This window comes from Oryx dammah, unplaced genomic scaffold (genome assembly GCF_014754425.2).
Source record: "Oryx dammah isolate SB20612 unplaced genomic scaffold, SCBI_Odam_1.1 HiC_scaffold_22, whole genome shotgun sequence".
Classification (NCBI taxonomy): Eukaryota; Metazoa; Chordata; class Mammalia; order Artiodactyla; family Bovidae; genus Oryx; species Oryx dammah.
In genome coordinates this window covers 41,892,814-41,911,740 of record NW_024070206.1, presented here as the reverse complement: position 1 = coordinate 41,911,740, position 18,927 = coordinate 41,892,814, and the positions used below count along the sequence as shown (strand labels likewise).

At 56.7% G+C, this 18,927-nt stretch overlaps 1 protein-coding gene across 41 annotated transcripts in view; it reads left to right on the top strand.

Moving 5' to 3' along the window:
• The window catches only part of CELF4 (CUGBP Elav-like family member 4), a 314,257-nt gene that overhangs the window by 238,731 nt on the left and 56,599 nt on the right, over nucleotides 1-18,927 (top strand). The gene's annotated exons all lie outside the window — the stretch shown is intronic.

The window sequence follows — 18,927 nt, the reverse complement described above, 5'->3', positions numbered from 1 at the left end:
TGGGGCTTGGGACGGGGCTTTGGAGCCCTGGGTGGCTGGTGTGGGGACCGACTGAAGAGGAGGAGAGTGGATTGGGGTCTGCATTTTGCTGGGGTTCCTTCCTCTCTGTGAGTCAATGGGCAGGATGTCCTGGGCGCTCCACTGCCCCCTTTAAGATAGCCAGAAGGGCAGGCCCGCCTCCGTGTCAGGAAGGAAAACCCCACTGTGATGGGACTGGACTGGCTGAAAGGGTGCCAGGATGGGAGGGAAGAAATGTGCTTCAATCCTTCCCCGGCCGTCCCAGGTGACGCCAGCGGTAAAGAGCCCGCCAGCCAGTGCGGGAGATGGAAGAGATGCCCTGGGTGGGCAAGACCCCCTGGAGGAGGGCACGGCAACCAGCTCTGGTACTCTTGCCTGGAGAATCCCACGGACAGAGGAGCCTGGTGGGCTACAGTCCATAGGGTCGCAAAGAGCTGGACACGACTGAAGTGACTTAGAACACATCTGTGGTGGGAAGCTCAGGCCAGATTGGGCAAGTCTGAGGAGGGCTGCCCTTGGGGTGTGGGGCCGCTCCGGCCAAGATGCTGGACCTAGATACAGGCAGACAGACCGATGTCTGGAAGGGGCCAGAGCAGAAGGACACACACAGCCTCACCCACAGACGCAGGCCCCCGCTCCCCGAGGGGACGCTCTGTCCTCTCCACCAGCGTGGCCTCACCCCCACTGTACACAGAGGGTGGACCAGGCCAGGTTCCAGCTTCCTCTGTCAAGCACCCACCATCCCGGGTTCTGACCGGGCACCGTGCCCACTCCATGCCCACGCCAGCGCCCTCTGCCCCTGGGCCCTCCCTGACTGGGCCTGGACAGTCACTCTCAGCTCAGCTGAGCACTGAGGAACTTCTCTCTCCCTCCCCCTCCCTCCCCCCAAAATTTCCAGGAAATTAAGAGCCCGAAGTCAAATAGACAAAAGCTACTTGCAAGATTCAGAGTCGAGCTCCTTGTCCTGTAGTGTGGCCACAGGTCACCTGCCCACCTCGCGGGATGTCTAGGGTCCCTCCAGCACAGGTTGCTGCCCTCAGGGGGCCCAGCAGGGCTCCCACCTGGGTACAAGGCTTCTGTGGCCCTCTGGACCCAGGCCTCAACTCACACCCAACAGGCCAACTGGTGTCCTGGTGCCGCCCAAAGGAGCCCCATGCCCCAGGGCACAGGCCCGTGTCCCTGTGGCCCCCTGAGAGTGTCCCGTCCTGGGGAGCCCCATCGTGGAGGTGGAGACAGGTCAGCTGGAGAGCAGAAACGGTTCAGATGTGAAGGGCTTGCAAAGACCAACTGATTCACTCTGCTGGCTCCTGCCCCCTCCTGGCAGCCCAGTTATTCGCCTTTCTCTGCACACAGATGCTCTTCAAACACCCAGGGCCAGGCCTCCGGCAATGCCCCTGCCGTGCGGCAGGGCCTCACAGAGGCAGCGGAGACCCTGGCCCTTTGGGGGAGAGCCATCAAGTAAGGGAGGGAGCTCGGACGGCACCCACACCCCCAGAGGAGGGGTCCCCAAGGTGGGGGCAGCCAGAGACCTCAGAGGAGGTGGCACCTGAGCTGATTGAAGGAAGGGACAGTCCACACCTGGGGAGGTGGAATGGCCGGAAGAAGGCTCAGTGCGGGGAGGGCCTTCCACCACCACCACCAGCTCAGAGCCCCGTGGGTTTACACCAGGCTCACAGCCCGTGCCGCTGAGTTCCAACACAAACCATTTCTCCCTCACTTGCCTTGGAGGCAGCCGCCTTCTGACTCCAAGTTGCTAACCTCATCTCCTTTCTCCCATATATCTCCCGCGTTAACACTTGCCCCAAACCAGATTAATCAGCTTTTTTATCCTTCCTGCGGCAGCAAGGGGGTGGGGGTGGGGGCAGGGGAAAGAGAGCCAGACCTAAACATCTATCTATTAATTGCATATTCAATATTAGACAGTGAGATGATCCTGAGTCAGCATCATCACCAAGCTCTTTGGGAAAAAAAAGAAAGTTCAAAATAATTTAATATCCATTAAATACTTCTTCTGTGGAGGGAGGGGAATGGGGGAGAGGTGAGTGTTAACAAAGATGAAAGAAATGGGAATAGGAGACGGAGACGAGGCAGAGGTAGGAGGGGGAGGGGAGGAGAAATCCAACAGGAAAGGAGGAGCCCAGAAATGAGAAGAGGAAGGGGCAGAAGGCAGAGAGAGGCCTGGGGGAAAGCAGGAAGCAGGGAAGGAGCCCGGGAGCCGGAGCCAGGGAGACTTGGGGTCACGGGTGTGGGGCCGAGAGGAAGGGGTCCTGCAGGGAGAGGCGGGTTTACTCCACCCTGGCTCGCTGCATCCTGGGTTCCACAGGCTAGGTGCTTGGCTGGGGCTCCCCAGGAAGAGTACAGGATGGCAGTTCTTGTTCTGGTCCTGGGTTCTAGCCCCACCTTTGTGCAAAATGAGCTCTGGCCTGGACACCACTTCTCTGGGCCTGCACGTCTTCACCCAAGGACAAGACAGCTAACTTCCCAGGAAAGCTGGTGTTTACAGAGCACCCACTGAGGGCGGGCATTTATTTTATTTTATTTATTTTTCTTTTGGGGGCACCATGCGGTTTGTGGGATCTTAGTTACCTGGCCAGGGATTGAACCCACACCCTTGGCAGTGAGAGCAGAGAGTCTTAACCACTGGACTGCCAGGGATTTCCAAGGCTGGGATTTTAAACACACACATTTAACCCATACAACAACTTTGGGAGGTGGAAGTTTGGCCCCGCTTAAAGGTACAAATGAAGGCCCAGAGAGGCCACGGAACTTGCTTCAGATTGCACAGCTATGTGGTGGCCGAGCCAAAATTCAAAGCCCTGCCTGTCAGTCACCAGCACCCAGACGCTCTGCGTTCCTCAGACTCCTAGGATAGTCTTTTGGACTCCGGGGACGATGGGAAGGTACCACAGGCATTTATCTTACCTCTGGGTTCATTCTCAAGGTAAATAAGGGGCAAGGAGCAGGGTCCCAGGTGAGGGAGGCAAGTCGCGGCTGGACAAGGAGCTTCCAGACCTACCCATAAGATACGGGAGACCAGGACTGCAGGGGTCAGAGAAGAGAGAGCTCATTGAGCAGCAAGCAGGGAGGGCTTCCCAGAGGTGAAAACTGGACCAAGAGGTGTAGACGCGGCAGGAGACAGGGAGGGCACGAAGTGAAAATGGAGCCCCGAGCTCAGGGCCAAGGGGGTGCGTGTCTCGGTCAGAAGCTGGAGCCACTGACCGTGTGTGGGGACCCAGCAGAGACAGGGCATCAGAGCTCGAATACCCCTGGGCAGGAGAAGAGGAGACAGCCCCAATATCACCAAGAGCCAGGGTTCCAGCTGTGAAAGAAAACCAAGGGAGAAAGAGCCACCCCGAATGCAAGGAAGATCCTGTTAACCCCACAGAGCTTCCTGGAGCAAATTGTATTCAGCTCAGATTCACCCCCAGCCCCACAGAAGCAAGCCCTTTCATTCACCAGGGGAGTGAGGCAGGCTGGGGACAGCAAAACACATGGTGGGCCCCCCGCCACCCACCCCCTAGTCCCCCTAACCGCCCCCCGCCCCAGTACCTGCCCTGACATCTCAGAGGCCAGGATGCTTCCTCGCGCATGCCCGGTGATGTCCCGCGTCTCCCAGCAGACCGACGTACCCGCCCTGAGAGCTGCTTCACAGTCAGCGTCTCCACGCCACTCTGTTTCGGGGGTGATGCCCACAGGGTGCTTCCCACAGCGCTGACCCCTCCCATCCATCCTGCTTTCAGTCCAGGGTGGGCCTTATGGCCAAGGACAGGACAGGGCCCCCACCCCCCGAAGCCAGGCTCCTGTGGACAGGCTGTGGGGGCTCCTTTCAGAAAAGAAGGCTCTAGGCAGCCTGGCCTCAGGCAGCAAAACTGCCTGGGGACTCCTTGGACTGAACTGGAGGAGGCTGGGGCTGGGGTCCACCCCACCCCCCACCCCCCCACCCCCCCCCACACACAAAGGGCTCTCAAGAGAGTCCGCAGGCAAGTAGGAGCCCTTGAGAAGGGAAGGAGTGGCTGAGACCTGAGCCAGCAGACGCCACCCCACCCCCGCCACTCCTAGCCACACCCCAGCAGACATGAGCTGTCCTCTAGGAACCTCACCCCCTGCCACGCTTGGCTCCATCACCAGAAACCACCCCCACCTCTTCCCCGTAACTGGCTACAGGTCAGGAGGTTCAGCTAGCGGGAGCCTCATCCAGGCTGTGTATGGAGAAGCCCCTAGCGGGGTGCACTCACACACCTTCCCCTCATCCTGCAGTACACCCACACCAACAAAGGGACCCACACACACCCAGCTCCACACCTGCTCCCAGTGAGGCGGGAACTGAGCGTCCCCCCACCCCATCCCGGGATCCAGGGGCTGGGGGCGGGGCCCAGACCGGTTCGTCATCAGTTGTATCTCATCAATATGAAATGACAGGAAGAAAAAAAATTAAAAGAAACAGCGAGATGTCAGGCTGAAGAGCTGGAGAAGTTAGAAACCAAGAGGGCTTGGGAAGGAGACCTGGGGAAGAGGTGACTCCGGGACCCAGGGTCTGCCCCCTCAGAGCGAGCAGAGAGGCACCAAGGGGGCCCTTGTGGAGGGGGGGACGGAAGCAACGGTGAGAGCTGCCTTGAGGGATGGCCGCCATGCTCTCACCCGTCCAGGACCTAAACTGGAAACCACAGGGGCACATTCCAGCCTCCTGTGTGAGGCCCAAGCTGGGGGCCTGGTCATGCCCCTGTGGGGACCGCCAGGGGGCTCCCCCAGCCCCTCCCTGGTCCATCGGGCGTGTTTTCCGGAGGGGGCCTTCATCAGATCCAAGCAAGGGAGGCAAAGGGGTAGCTTGGACTGATCCCGAGAGGAGAGGCTGGATGGGGGCCTGCGATCACGGAAGGGAGGGTACCGGTGACACAGCCAAAAGGCTGAGCTCCTGTGTCTCCCGCCATCTTCAGGGCCTGGGGGAGGCTCCAGAGAGGAAAAAGGAAGTAGCCCTGCGCCCCAGCCATGAACCCCCCACATAGGGAAACTTGGAGCCTGAGAGCCCGAGTCTGGTCTCTCCACCAGCCCGGTTGGGGGCAAGTGTGACAGCCCGTCCATGAGACGTTCATTTCCACTCCGTGGAGAGCAGGTGCCGGCCAGTCGCTTAGCCACGCGACTCGTTGAGCTTCTCGCTGCTCCCTGTCCGTTTACCAGCATCTTCAGGGCCCCTCACCACGGCCGGCGCTTGCGTGGCAGCGGAGTCCCGCTAGGCCAGCTAATGAGGTTGGACCTGATGCGTGGATGTGGCTCCGAGACCCTCCCCGAGGCCACATTCCCCGCCACAAAACCAGGGCTGACTCGGTCCTCCACCATCTGTAGCCCCATCAGTTCCTGCCGCTTTTAAAATTCTATTAAGTTGCTCATTTCTCCTCAGAGTATTCTTTTATTTCTAAACAGACCCAGACCACGTGCAGTTGGGAGGCCTTGGAGGGTCCACTGGGGAACCAGCTGAGGGATGTGGGTCTCACCTTCAGGTCCTGGCACCCTGGAGAGCCAGAGCCACCTGCTGACCCCCCGACTCTGGGTTTCTCACCTCCAGACTTTTCTAGCTATTTAGTCCCATACGCTAGTTAGGCAGTTTCGCAAGTGGCAGATGAAATGGCCCCGCTTTCGGAAAATTAAATATACAGGAGTTTACATTTTCCAGTCTCGAGAGGCAACAAATGACTCCCTCGACCAAAGCCTCCAGGGAGACAGAGGCCCCTCGGGGTTCTGCCAGGCCCCAGGTGGGAGGGGGTACACGAAACATGAGACCAGAGGGCCGGGGTCCACAGCGTTTTGAGGATTCATCAGAATGATGCCAAAACGGTAGGAAACAAGGTTTTAAAAAACGGCGTTACTCTAGATGACCTGACCCAAGGTGCAGTTTCTGGGGCGGTGCGGGGGGAGGGGTCAGGAAAGGCTTGGAGGCAGATGTGCACCCTTGCAGAAGGTCCTGGGTGAGGTTCCCCTGGGGGTGGGGGTGGGCTGGGCAGAGACCCCAACCCCAAGAACCGCCTCATTTCTGCCACAGCCAAGCTACTGTCTGGAAGTCGAGTCCCACAGCTAGGGCACCACCCACCCTATGCCCAGTCTCTCCCCTTTGGGGCATCATGAGTGTCCGTCCAGGTTCAGCACCTCCTGACCTCTACTCTGGGGCTCCTGGCTGGTATCCCGCCAGAGAGATCTCAAAATGAGTGGAGCCCACCTCATTTCCGCCAGAGGATACGACACTGAGCTGAGAAGGGCTCTGGTGACTGAGGCCCCAGGCAGCCACCTAAAGGAGAGGGGTCTGCAGCTCAAAGCAGAAGACACCTCCCGCCCCCCGCACCTTTTGGTGGCCCCACAGAAGCCCCTGGGAGCAGGCAGGGTGCGTGTTCTGCTGAGGGCTGCTGGCCGTGTGTGTGATGGGAGTGCACCGGGGTGCCTTTCCTTACCACAGCCCCCAGACCCTGCAGACCCCCACATCCTCAGCTCCTCAGTCATTAGGGTCAACATCATGCTCCCTTCTCACAGCTGTGTCTGCCTCCAAGGGCCTGGAGCGAGGGGTCAAGGTGAACCTTTGGTTGGGAGATAGCTAACTGCCCAGGTCGGCCAGGCCTGGACGTAGCACGTGGCGCCCTGGAGGGGCCTCAGGGGCCGTTGTGTCCAGCCGCATCCCCTTCGGTCCCCCAGCACCCCAGTCCACCTCTCACACTGCCCTCCCACTTTTAAAAACCACCCAGGAGGAAAGCAACTCCTGGCCTCTCTCAGCCTCCTTCAGAGGTTGGAAATCCTGTTTTGTCAGCCTGTCCTGCCCTATTCCCTCTGGAATCTCTTGAGCTGTAGATTGTAATGTTTTCCCTTGAACACCACCCCAAGTTGATACCCCAGCAGATCTCTCGTGTACTCACGTCCCTGATTTATTTTGGACTGATGTTTAAAGAAAAGGCATTACAATGTTCAGCTCAGGAAATTCGTGTCAGATCTAAGACAGCATGTCCCCACTTCCCAGACAGTGGTGGTGCTCAAGGAGCAGCCTGGGGCAGGGGCCCTATGCCTTTGGGGAGGACTGAAGATCAGACATCTCATCACCAGGCCAAGTGGCCCACCCAGGGCTTGGCTTCTTTGGTGGACAGGAAGTTCTACCACATATCTGACCGTAATCTTGCCTACTTTTGTTTAGGAATTTCCAAGCTGTTTAGTCGCTCAGTAGTGTCTGACTCTTCGTGACCCCATGAACTGCAGCACACCAGGCTTCCCTGTCCTTCACCAACTCCTGGGGATTGCTCAAATTCATGTCCATCGAGTCGGTGATGCCATCTAACAAACATCTCGTCCTCTGTCTTCCCCTTCTTCTCCTGCCCTCAATCTTTGCTGGTGTAAGGTTCCTCTGTTCTGGGGTTTTATTCTCCATAACGCTTGCTCCTTCTGACTTAAAAGGATCTTTGCCTCCTTTCTCTCCCAGGCTGCTTTTAAAAAGAAAATTTTAAACTCCAGAAAGGTCCTCTTGTTTACACAACTGAACCCAACAGCAGCTGCATGAAGACAGGTCTTTGTGGCTGGAGAAGGAAGAGCGGCTGTTGGGAAAAAGGGTCCCTAGAGAGGCCCCCGTGGGGCAGACGCACATTATAAATACCTCGGTAACTCCTGCCATAGGTGCGAAATTATAATTAACTGCAAACCTGCTGAGCTTAAATGGACTTTAGGTTTGCAGCTGGGGGAAGGGGTGTTGATTGATCTGCATTTTGTTGTTAAAGTTCTTTTAATCCATTCGGCAAGTTAAGTGGAGACTCGTGGCTCCTCACCAAATTCCCTCTGGCCCCCAGCTAATTTAGCAAAGGACTGTTTCAGGGGAAATGGGATATTAATCATTGCAAATGGGCTCCTGGATGATATTTAAAAGCTGCCTCGCGTGTGCCCAGGCTGAAGGGACCGACAACAGGAACAGGGATGACAGAGCGAGGGCACCACGGCCCCCTGTCTCCCGCGCTGTCCCACGGGGCGCTCCTGCAGGCACTGTGTGCACGATGTAGAAGGTGGATGCACGCTTCCCCAGGAGGCCGGCAGGATGTGAGAAAGGATGTCACAGGCAGTCCTCAGCGCAGCCTCCAGTGAACCCCAATGCAGACAAGACCCATCCAGCGCCCTCCTGGCCCCCAACACACCCCACTCGAAACAGCCTGATAGCAAGGGGAGGTGGCGGGGTGAGAGGCAGGGAGAGACAGCGAGGACAGAGAGATGAGAAAGGGTAACCCCTGCTTGACCTTCACGGGGAGAGGACTTGCACGAGGAAAGGCAGAGTTTCCCAGGTGGGAAAATAGCCCGAGCCAAGGACAACTTGGAGGATCCTGTGAGGCGGGAATGAGGAAGGGCAGGATATGGGAGCAGTGTTTTCCAGAAGGTGCTTTAAACTGACACATTTAGGTGAAGGGAAGCCATCTAAGGCTTTGGGGCAGAGGGTGACAGTGTGTGTATATATATATATATATATATATATGTCATGCTTTCCAAACAGTAGGTTAGGAAGACTCAGCCGGATGTTGGGAGGGAGCCGGAGCAGAGAGCCGGGCAGAGATGGTGCTGGTCATCACACCCACACGTCCTGCCCCTCCCACAACAATCTCTCACCAGCTCCTATTGCAAAGGGGATGGTGACACTGCCTTGGAGCTGCCATAGATGGAACGCAGTTGGTTAGCTGTGGAATATTCCCTGATGACAGCTGCTGTGGTTATTCTATTCTTACAGTCAAGTCCTCCGGCGGTGAGAGGTAATGGGGGTGAGGACCATTGACAAGGTGTGATCAACAAAGTGCCAACAGAAATCATACTTCCCAGGGCCAGAGCTGTACTGTGCGTGTGAATGTACCAAAACAGAGTGAGCCGAGGAAGGCTTCCTGGAGGAAGTGATAATTGGGATGACAGGTTTACCAAGAGGTAGCACCTGGACTGTGCCAAAGTCAAAGACATGAAAACAGAGGCAAACGAGGCAAATATGTAGCATCTTAGATCTTTTAAAAAATAAAGTAGAGTTGGTTTGGATGGAGAGGAGGGTTCACTCCCTGCAGTAAGAAGACCAGATGTGGTGCACTGTGGGTCTCCTGCTCCTCGTATTCCAGGGCACAGAAGTCCTGGGTGTGGCGCATGGGCAGTCTGAATCTGGGGCCAACCTGTCTCTTCTCACCCTTTAGTCCCAGCTCACCAGGCCCATCCCAGGGCTTGTTTCTCTACCATAAGCCGCTGCCCAGTTTTCCTGATCAGATGTGCCTGTCTGCTGTTAGAGAGGCTTGCTCCTTCCCCACCCAGTTCAGGACAATACACAGGGGATCTAGGCAATGCCTGCAGCAGCTGCTGCTAAAGCCATGCCAGGACACTGGAAGGAAGATTGAGAGCCAGTAGGGACCTCAGGTCTCCCATTAGGCCACCAAGAGCCTCCAGTAAGAGCACACCAGTCTTGGCCCTGCAGGGTGGGCCAAGCAGCACCCCTGTTCTCTTAGAAAGGAGAGGTGACTTGCCCAAAATTACACAGTCAGTAATCAGCCCTCCCACTCAGCCCTTCAGCCAGGACCTTGCTGCCTTCTCTCAGGCCTGGCTGTGGTGCCAAGACCCAGAGAACATTCTCCCAGCATCCACGCCCCCTCTCAGAGGCACAAAGGATGCAGTTGGACCACAGCCTTCAGGACGAGCTTTCCAGCTCCTCACTCCCCTCCCTGATGCCCTTTGGGAATGGGCGTGGGTGTAGGGGAATTTGGGGAGGGTCCAAAGCTGAACTTTCCAAGGTGCAAAGGTAGCAACAAGATGAGCCTGTCTGTGGTCCTTCTCAGCACCGAGGGTTAGCTTCGGTGGGGGTGGGCAGGTGGAGACACTCCACGTCTGCTGGCAGAGGAGAGCCTGCCTGGGCACTCAGGGTCTTGTCTGCTGGGCCTGGAGAGGAGGAAGGCTTGGCAGAGGCTGGAGGGCAGCAGGGACAAGCCAGCATAGATTTTCTTTTCGATCACATCAGAGACAAGCCCATGATGCTGACTCATGGATGTCTTGTCCCAGATGCCACATCCCAACTGGGTAACAGGCCCAGGTGACTTAGGAGGCTTAAGGTTTGGACATGAATGCCTGACTGCAAGTGACTCAGAAATGCAGAGAGGTGATCCCCGCCCCTGGAGAGCTGACCAAGAAAGACAAATGTGTGGAGGATTCCAGAATTCTTTAATCCAGATTCTTTAAGTCTTTGCTGAGCTTTGGGTCCTAGAGAAGCTCGATCTGGTGAGGAGATCAGCTTAGATGTCAAGGGCACCAGAAGAATAGTGGAGACAGCAGGCACCATGGCTAGCAGAGGAGAGAGCTATACAGGGGGAAGCAGTCAGGGAAGGCTTCCTGGAGGAGGCTCCCTACTGGAGGGAATTCAGGCTGAGAAACCACTGACACCAGGATGCAGGCCCTGTGGCATAAACCCTGTCCAGGGAAAATGAGGAAACTGTGTGACTCAAGGAGAGAGCTCCAGGGAATGCCCCACTAAAGAGCCAGGGGTCTTCTGGAAGATGAAGGGAACTGGTGATTGGTGAAAGCTGGATATGGGAAGGCTGGTCACCTGCAGCGGGGCCGGACAAGGTGTGTAGGAGATTCAGGAGAGGCTTTTCTGATCTCCAGCTGTGAGTGGAGAGGGCAGGGGGTATGAGAATTAAACTCTTAAGTTCAAGAGCCCTTTTGTCACCATGAAATACAAGCCCCAAAGCCACCCCGGCCCTGCCTAGTACCTGCTGCATTCAGACTTCCAGGTACATGCTCACCTTCAGGCACATGGCCACCCTCGGGCAGCCTACTCTGACCCTTCCAGATGCCCAGCTCTGCATGGGCCCTCGTCAGGGTCCATCCTGCGGGAATGCTGTCTCCAGCAGTTCCTCGCTGGTCTTTCCAGCTCAGAACGCTTCTCCCGCTCTGAGCCATGAAGTCAGGCAGTGGGTGTTAGTGTCTCATCAGAGCACGTTTGCCGGCCCAGCCTCATGGGCCAGCCTCCCATTCGGCTCTCTAAACAGGAACTTTCTTTACCTCTCAGCTCTCTGCTGGCCGAAAAAGCAGCCCTCTCTTTCATCTCCCCTACCCCAGGCCCTCCAAAGCCTGGCCCTCAGGCAGGGGGCAGCTGTGGGCAGCGGGGTGGATGCCGCTGACATTGGCATTCTCCTTGCAGTGCGTCTTAATAATTTAATGGCTATTAGCAGGGCCGCGGTGGTAGAGGGGGAGGGGGCGCAGGGGGAAGATTTATAGAGAGAATTCACTCCAGGTTGGGGTTTTGTCTTCCTCTGTTTTCCTGGCATTTATCATGCATGTTTTAATTTGGATCGGAGAGTTGCTACCATCTGGCCATTATCGCAAAGAAATATTCATTTTCACTGAGTGACACGGGCTCCATTCATCACAGAGCACGCTGATTGCCCTGCGAGTGTGGGGCTGCGCTTTCTCCTTCGCTTGAAATGAACCCTGAGCTGTGAGCAGGTCCAGTTTTCGGGGAACAGAGACACAGGGCCCACGGCTACCCATGAGCTCCCAGCCAGGTGGGCAGGGGCCACTTTGGGAGATGGCCAGGGTTGGGGTGGAGGGGAGCAAGCCCCCTCCTGCCATCACAGTCTTGCCTCTCCTCATCTCCCCTGGGGTGTTGGGGGGAAGGGCTCTGGGTGGCCCCCCCCGCACTCTCCCCCAGGCTCCTGACAGCCAATGCCCCACCCAGCCTGCTGTCCGGAGCAGTCCCCAGCCCAGACCAGAAATGGCTGGGGTAGGCCCCCTGCTTGGGCATCAGCATCTGCTAAATTCAGGGACGCTGTCCCGCCAAGGGCATCTCTCCCTCCCTCACATCGCTCTAGTGGTGTCATTTCAGGTCAGGGCTGTGTGAGGGACAGAAGGGCCTCTTCGCTTTCTTCTCATCACGCTGTAGTGGTACCATCGGGGTGGGGCCTGTGGGAAGAGACGTGTCTGCCTCCAATTGGGACATTTCTGGAGCGTCACCCTCATCTCCACACACGGCTCACCACACCGTCAGGGGCCGCTGGAGGCCTCTCGTCAGCAAGGGGAACCCAAGCACAACACTGGACACCCAAAGGGAGCATTCCAGAGCATCCTCGATCCGGCTGAGCTCCACTTTATCCCACTCTGTAAGCAGGCCTCCAAATCTGCCAGACAGAGAAAAATCTCTTTTCATCCATTTTAAATAGTGAGTTTAGAGCACCTAGACCTTGCCCGCCCCCCCTTCTGTGTTCCCTGCTAATGGGTCTTCAGACTCTTCACCTCACCCCCTACCCCCAACATCCAGCACTCTGGGAGAAGAGCCAATGAGAGGCAGAAATGGCTTCATGGGGAAGGCATGTGCTTTGCCAGAAAGGCAAAATTAGGCAGGAGCATTTTCATCTACCAGAGTTCTGCACCCCTGGGGCCACCAACTTTCCTGGTCTGTGTCCTGGAAACTGTGGCCAGACCCTGAGCCTGAGGCCCTGACCACCTACTAGGATCCAGGTACTAGTATCCACCTACCAAGACCCAGGGGACAGTGCTGAAGGAAGCCCAAGGGGAGGACTGTGCGAGCTTCGCTGCCTCTTTCCCATCAGAGTAGAAAGGCCCCGAAGTCCTACCCCTACAGTAACCCCCACACAGCTCTGTTCTGTAAGCTCTGACTGAACATCCATTGTATGCATCCCACACCCCAGACAGATGAGCCCCACCAACACAATTCTTGGCTGAAAGTGACACTCATTCAGTCGTGTCCAGCTTCTTGCAGCCCCATAGACTATACAGTCCATGGAATGCTCCAGGCCGGAATACTGGAGTGGGTAGCCTTTCCCTTCTCCAGGGGATCTTCCCAACCCAGGGACTGAACCCAGGTCTCCCGCATTGCAGGTGATTCTTTACCATCTGAGCCACCAGAAAAGCCCAAGAATACTGTAGTGGGTTGCCTTTCCCTTCTTCGGGGGATCTGAAGCAAGGTCCCCCACATTGCAGGTGGATTCTTGGCTGGGACTGGTGTAGAAACAGTGAGACCATTAGGAAACTGGAAAAGACCTCTAATACACTAAGATGACCTCAAGTGAGGGCCGTCAGGTGCAGTGCAGGAATCGCACAGGCCTGAACTCCTCCCTCTATGCCATGGGCCAGGTCCTTCCTGTGGGTGACTTGTGTTTCCCCTTCTCTCAACTCCGCGGCTTAGGTAATACTGGGCATTGGACAGAAGAGGACACCGAAGCCCAGGGAGTTACTTGCTGGGGGTCACCAGCTGGTGGGTAGTGCACCTGGAAGGAGCCTAGGACCCTCTGATTCCCAGCACCAAGCAGTGAGTGTGGAAAAACCTAGGACAGCTTCGAGCAGGAGGTGGCATTTCAGCTGGATACGGTGGAGAAGTGACATTCTAGGCAGGGAGCGCTGCTTGCCTGCCCTCTGCCCCTGGTTTTCTATCCTGGCACTTGTTGAGCTAAATTAGCTGTCCCCCACCCCGCGGGGTCCTCCCTCCCGCTTCTGGCAGCCCGGGGAGAGGGCCCCCCCCCGCCTAGGAAGGCGGGGAATGTTGCTGAGCGCGGCTGAGGACCCCTCCCCGCCCCTCTCCCCAGCTCGGCACCGCCCCCTCCCCCCTTGGAGCTCATTCCGTGACACCAGCAGCTCTGAAACATCTGCTCCTCTATCCGGGACCCGCAATTTGAATAAATTACCCCGACGTGGCAGCAGCCTGTTATTAATGGCTTGAGTTTTATAAGATGCTTTAGTTTAATAACACTGTAGCCCAGCGCCGCACTTCTCGCGGATATTTTTATATTTCGCCTCCTCCTGCCTCCCTCCATCCTCCGCGCCGCCAACAGGGCTCTGGTCTGAGAGCCAGGACCCCATCAACCCCCTCCCCGCCACCCTCCGGCTCCTCCCTGGGAAGCAGGAGACCACCAGCCCCCACCTGCGTGCCACAGCCTCGAGGAAGAGGAAGGCGGGGCGATGCTCGGAGAACGTGGTCCCAGGCAGGTTCTGTGCCCCTAACTTGAGAGCCAGGGCTCTCCTGCCTTTGGGGATCCGCAGAAGCCCGGTGAGCGAACCTGCCTCTCCCCAGTTGGGCTGGCAGTGTCCGCAGCTAGCTAGGGAGCGGAGGCCACCACTTCTTTATTCACTGCCCTTGGCTGTTCATTATTTTGCTGCTTTGCTCATGTCCTCATGGGCACCTCACACCTCCTGCAGGAAGCCCTCCCAGATTACCTCCAGCAGCCCTTTCTGCTCTTCCTACAAGCCCAGACACCCCCCCTCCCTCCGTTCTCCACTGCCCTCCTTCCTTGTCTCTTCTCCCCACAGCCTGCCTGCCAGTCTTCTTCAGGAACCCCCTGGGGCCAGGCCAACCCTTTTGGAATTAACAATAGGCACTCAAACATGTGTGTGGCTTCGACAGCTTGTGTGGCTGTGTGGGTGAGGCTTCCTGCAGAGAATGGGTGCAGCCTCAGAGAGGGAGAAAAATGGGCTGAGGGGTGGGCAGGCTGTTCGTTGGGGATGTAAGATAGAGAGCGTTGAGGCTTAAATAGGTAGCCTGTGTAGTCATGGCCTCAATCGGTTCCCCAAATGTAGACTGCAGCCACGGTCTAGGAGGGCGGAGACTGGGCTCCTTGCAGGAACATCCCTCCAGCTCCAGGAGTGGAAGCCATGGGTTCATCTCACCAGCAGGCCAGGGGGGATTGGCCCCAGGGTGGGCTGGGGAGCCTGCCAACAGGAGGCCCCCAGAGCCTGGAAGCAGAAGGAAAGGCTGTCGCTTGTGTGTGGGGGACAGGTAAGACATAAGGGGGCCCGGACCCCCCGGTGTCTGCCACCACAAGGGTTCTGGGAGCCCAGAAGCCCAGAGGGTGTCCTCCAGGGGAGGGCTCAGAGGACCCCTCCATGCCAGGGCCACATTTAACTGTGTAGTCCCCTGTTCCTGGGGACCCCGTGGTGATCCTTGCACTGACTCTAAAAGGGAGGGTGCCGTGCCCCCGTCTGTTTCCCCACCCCGTTCTGAGGGCTGAGATGGGGGGCTCTTGCTGCTTCCCGGTTAGACTCTTAACTCCTGTGGGACTCTGCCTTTTGCTAAGAGCCCCACCATTATAACATAATTACTGCTGAAAATGACCTTTAAAATATATTTTAAATTCAAAATGTCTTTAAACCCTTCACTGAGCACCATTTTTCAATTTCAACGACTGTTTTCCTTTTTGGAGGGGGAAGTGAAGGGTAGGGAGTGAAGGAAGGAGTCCTCCAAAGGATTTTGAATGTTAACTTCTCGTAGGTACAGGGAAGATGGGGACGGCTGGGCACAGTCTGGAGGGGCGGCGTGGGGGGATTGGCTCGGGGTGGGCAGGAGGAGAGGATGAAGCAATCTCGCTCATCCTGATGCTCTGCCCTGCCCACCCCTGCCCTCTGCCTCCAGCCTGACCGGCTCTAGAGCACGCACCCCCGGGGGCGCGTGCATAAGAAACTTAAGGAAAGGGCTGAGAACCCTGGGGTGGTTGCGGCCAGCTCCTGACAGCCCCCTCCACCAGCTTTCTTTCTCCTCTGTTCTCCTTCCAGAGGCCATCCACATACAATGCTCTGATGTTCCGTTCTCTGCCTGCTCACCTCCTTTCTGCAGAATGGCGCCCCCTCCCCACTCTGCACCCCCCGCACCTCCATTTCATGCCCACTTGGCCCTGACCTGGCTAGTACATCCAGTCCTCAGACAGCTGTGCTCCTGGCTGCCTGGTGCCAAGGCCTCCTGGGAGGAGAAGGGATGAGGAAGCCCAGCCAGGAGAGGAGGGCTCTTTGCAGCCCCCAGCCCCACTCTCCCGAAGGCTCCCAGAGGCAGGTCTAGGAGAAGGATCTAGCCAGCTGGCCCCACCACACTCCTGCATCTCCACACCTGCAGCCCCCAGGAAGCTCTGCTGTGCCCCCTCGCCCAAGTCCCCATGCTTCTGTCTCACTAGTCCTGTCCCTCTCTCTCCCCTCCCTCCACCACACCACCTCCGGGAACCCTGGGCGGGGGGTCCTATGCTGGAGAGTGTCACCTCAGCCCCTTCCGACGTGGTCCCTGACTTGCGTCCTCCCCCCAGGCCGTCTGCCGATTGCTCAGCCTGCTTCCCCATCCGAGCTTGACATGCTCGCTGATGGAGGGGCTGCCTGCCGAGGTGACGGTGATGGGGGTGATGGAGGCAGTGTGAGGCTCTGACCCCCTACATGGAGGCTCGAGTCCTGTGCAAACTTGACAGAGCGCCATGCTCCCCTTCCGCTTCCAGTGGCAGGAGAGGGTGGAAGCAGGGGTGAGGGAGAAGGCTCTGATGTGGTGGGGTGTGATGCGGGTAACTCCATGCAGGAGACCCTGGTTCGATTCCTGGGTCGGGAAGATCCCCTGGAGAAGGGATAGGCTACCCACTCCAGTACTCTCAGACTTCCCTGGTGGCTCAGCTGGTGAAGAATCTGCCTGCAATGTGAGAGACCTGGGTTGGGAAGATCCCTGGGTTGGGAAGATCCCCTGGAGAAGAGAAAGGCCACACACTCCAGTATTTTGGCTTGGAGAATTCCATGGACTGTATAGTCCATGGGGGTCGCAAAGAGTCGGACACCACTGAGCGACCCTCACTTTCACTTTCCATGAAGCTTCCCCAGAAGGAGCGGCCAGCAGGCATCAGACAGTTCTTCCAGTGTATTCTTAAGACTATTTCTAGAATGGCCAAATTCTCGTAGCATCCAACACGCTTGGTATGAGAGTTGGCATATGTTTCAAAGCCCAAGCAAAATAATGTGCACACTATCCAACTCTGTGGATCACCTGAGTTTTTAGATAGTCTGTAGCTTTGAATGACTTCGGCCCTCGGCCATGGAAACTAGACCCTCGAAGCTGAGAGCTCATTTCACCTGCTACCCCTCCTGGAAGGGTGGCAGTTCCTTGACCTCCCACAAAGATGCTCAGGGAGGTAAGAGAGGTGAGAAGGGCTCTCAGGGGTCAGAAGATGGGGCTTGTGGGGTGGATGCAATGGGATGGCATCTATGACTAACTTTGAGCCCAAGTCCAGTTCTTGGAACCCTGGCTACTGCTGGAGAGGGTCTCTAGAAAGGTGGATGGAGGCAGGCAGGCATGAGACCAGTCTGAAATGATGAGCCTGCTACAGAGGGTGGGGCATGGGGTGGAACACCAGCAACCAGCCTGGCCGGGCATCTCCACCTCCAGCTCCTCCCACAATAATACCCTGCAAGTGAGGCATTTATGGTTCCAAAGGACTAAATTACTTGCCTGCAGCCACCCAAAAAATTAAATGGTAAGGACTAGATTGAAATCCTCAAGTGCATGACTCTACACACCTCCCACAGATCAAAATTCCTCAAACTAACCTGATACTCTGTACTCAAACTCAAGAATCCATTGGGTTGGCCAAACGGTTCATTTGGTTTTTCCATAAGATGTTAACAAACTTTCTGGCCAACCCAATAGAATGTTTCCCTATTTCCTATCCCCTTGGGCTGACCTTCAAGAGCCCCCTCAATCTGGCCCCAGCTGTTCATCCCCTCCAGGAAGTACAGGGTGGGCATGGAGGGACTTAGGAAGAGCCAAAATGAAGAGCTCTATTGCAATTCACCTTGCTGTGTGGCCATTCTAAGAAACATGCTGCTGCTGCTGCTAAGTCGCTTCAGTCGTGTCCGACTCTGCGCGACCCCATGGACTGCAGCCCACCAGGCTCCTCTGTCCATGGGATTTTCTAGGCAAGAGTACTGGAGTGGGGTGCCACTGCCTTCTCCGTCTAGGAAGCATAGTGTCCAGAATAAAGAAGGTGATGGTTCCACTTTAATGATAAGACCAAGGCCAATCTTACGAATGAGACAGGCGTTTACAGTTCTGAAGTTACTTGCCCATGCCTGCATGCTAGGTCGCTTCAGTCATGTCCAACTTATTGCGACCCTATGGACTGTAGCCCACCATGCTCCTCCGTCCATGGGATTCTCCAAGCCTAGAATAATGGAGTGGGTTGCCATTTCTTCCTCCAGGAGATCTTCCCAACCCAGGGATGGAACCCACATCTCTTAGGTCTCCTGCATTGGCAGGTGGGTTCTTTACCACTAATGCCACCTGGAAAGCCCATAGCCACACAAAAATTAAATGGTAAGGACTGGATTGGAATCCAGATGTGTGACTCCAAAGTCTTGGCTCTCAGCCCTTGTCTCTCCATCCTTTCTCCAAATCCTACCCAGACACAAAGTCCAGCTCAAAGCCTCCCTCCTCCAGGAAGCCTTCCCAGCTTGCACCCACTCTCCCCGGCCTCCTCAGTCCTCTGTATAATCCTTTCCGTTTGTGCTGTGTGTGGGTATGTGCTTGTTCCTCAAGAAGGTCGTAAGTTTCTAAGGGTCAGAGAGTAGCCTCAGCCCACACACCTTCCCAAGCCAGGCCCAGGGTAAGAGCCAGGGCAGATCCACCTTTGCACACAGACAGCCAGCCTCAGCCCACACACCTTCCCAAGCCAGGCCCAGGGGGAACCACCGGGGCAGGTCCACCTTCGCACACAGATAGCCGGCCTTTTCCTTTGCTGGCCTGGGCCCCAAGCAGGCAGGAGGTCTGCACGGTGGTGGCGAGGACAGCGGAGCCGGGAGAGGGCCGGTGGTGGAAGGCTTGCATGTCAGAGAGACATCCATGCCCCGTCACGTACAGTGACCATGAACACATTGCTTCCCAATATCACATTTATAACGTCAATTAAATGCCTGTGACTTAAATCATCTTTAATAGAGATATGGCCACTCAATGAACCATTAGCAGAGTCAGCATCTTCTTGCTCCCAGCAGGGTCCGACACAGAGCGACGGTTCAGACAAGGCTCAGGCTGCCGGTACCTCCCGAGACAGGCCCCCGGGGCTCCTGGAAATGGAGGAGGGCAGCTCAGAACAGGAGAGTCAGGCAAGCGCACGGTCAGGCAAGGCTGAGCTAGGAGAGACC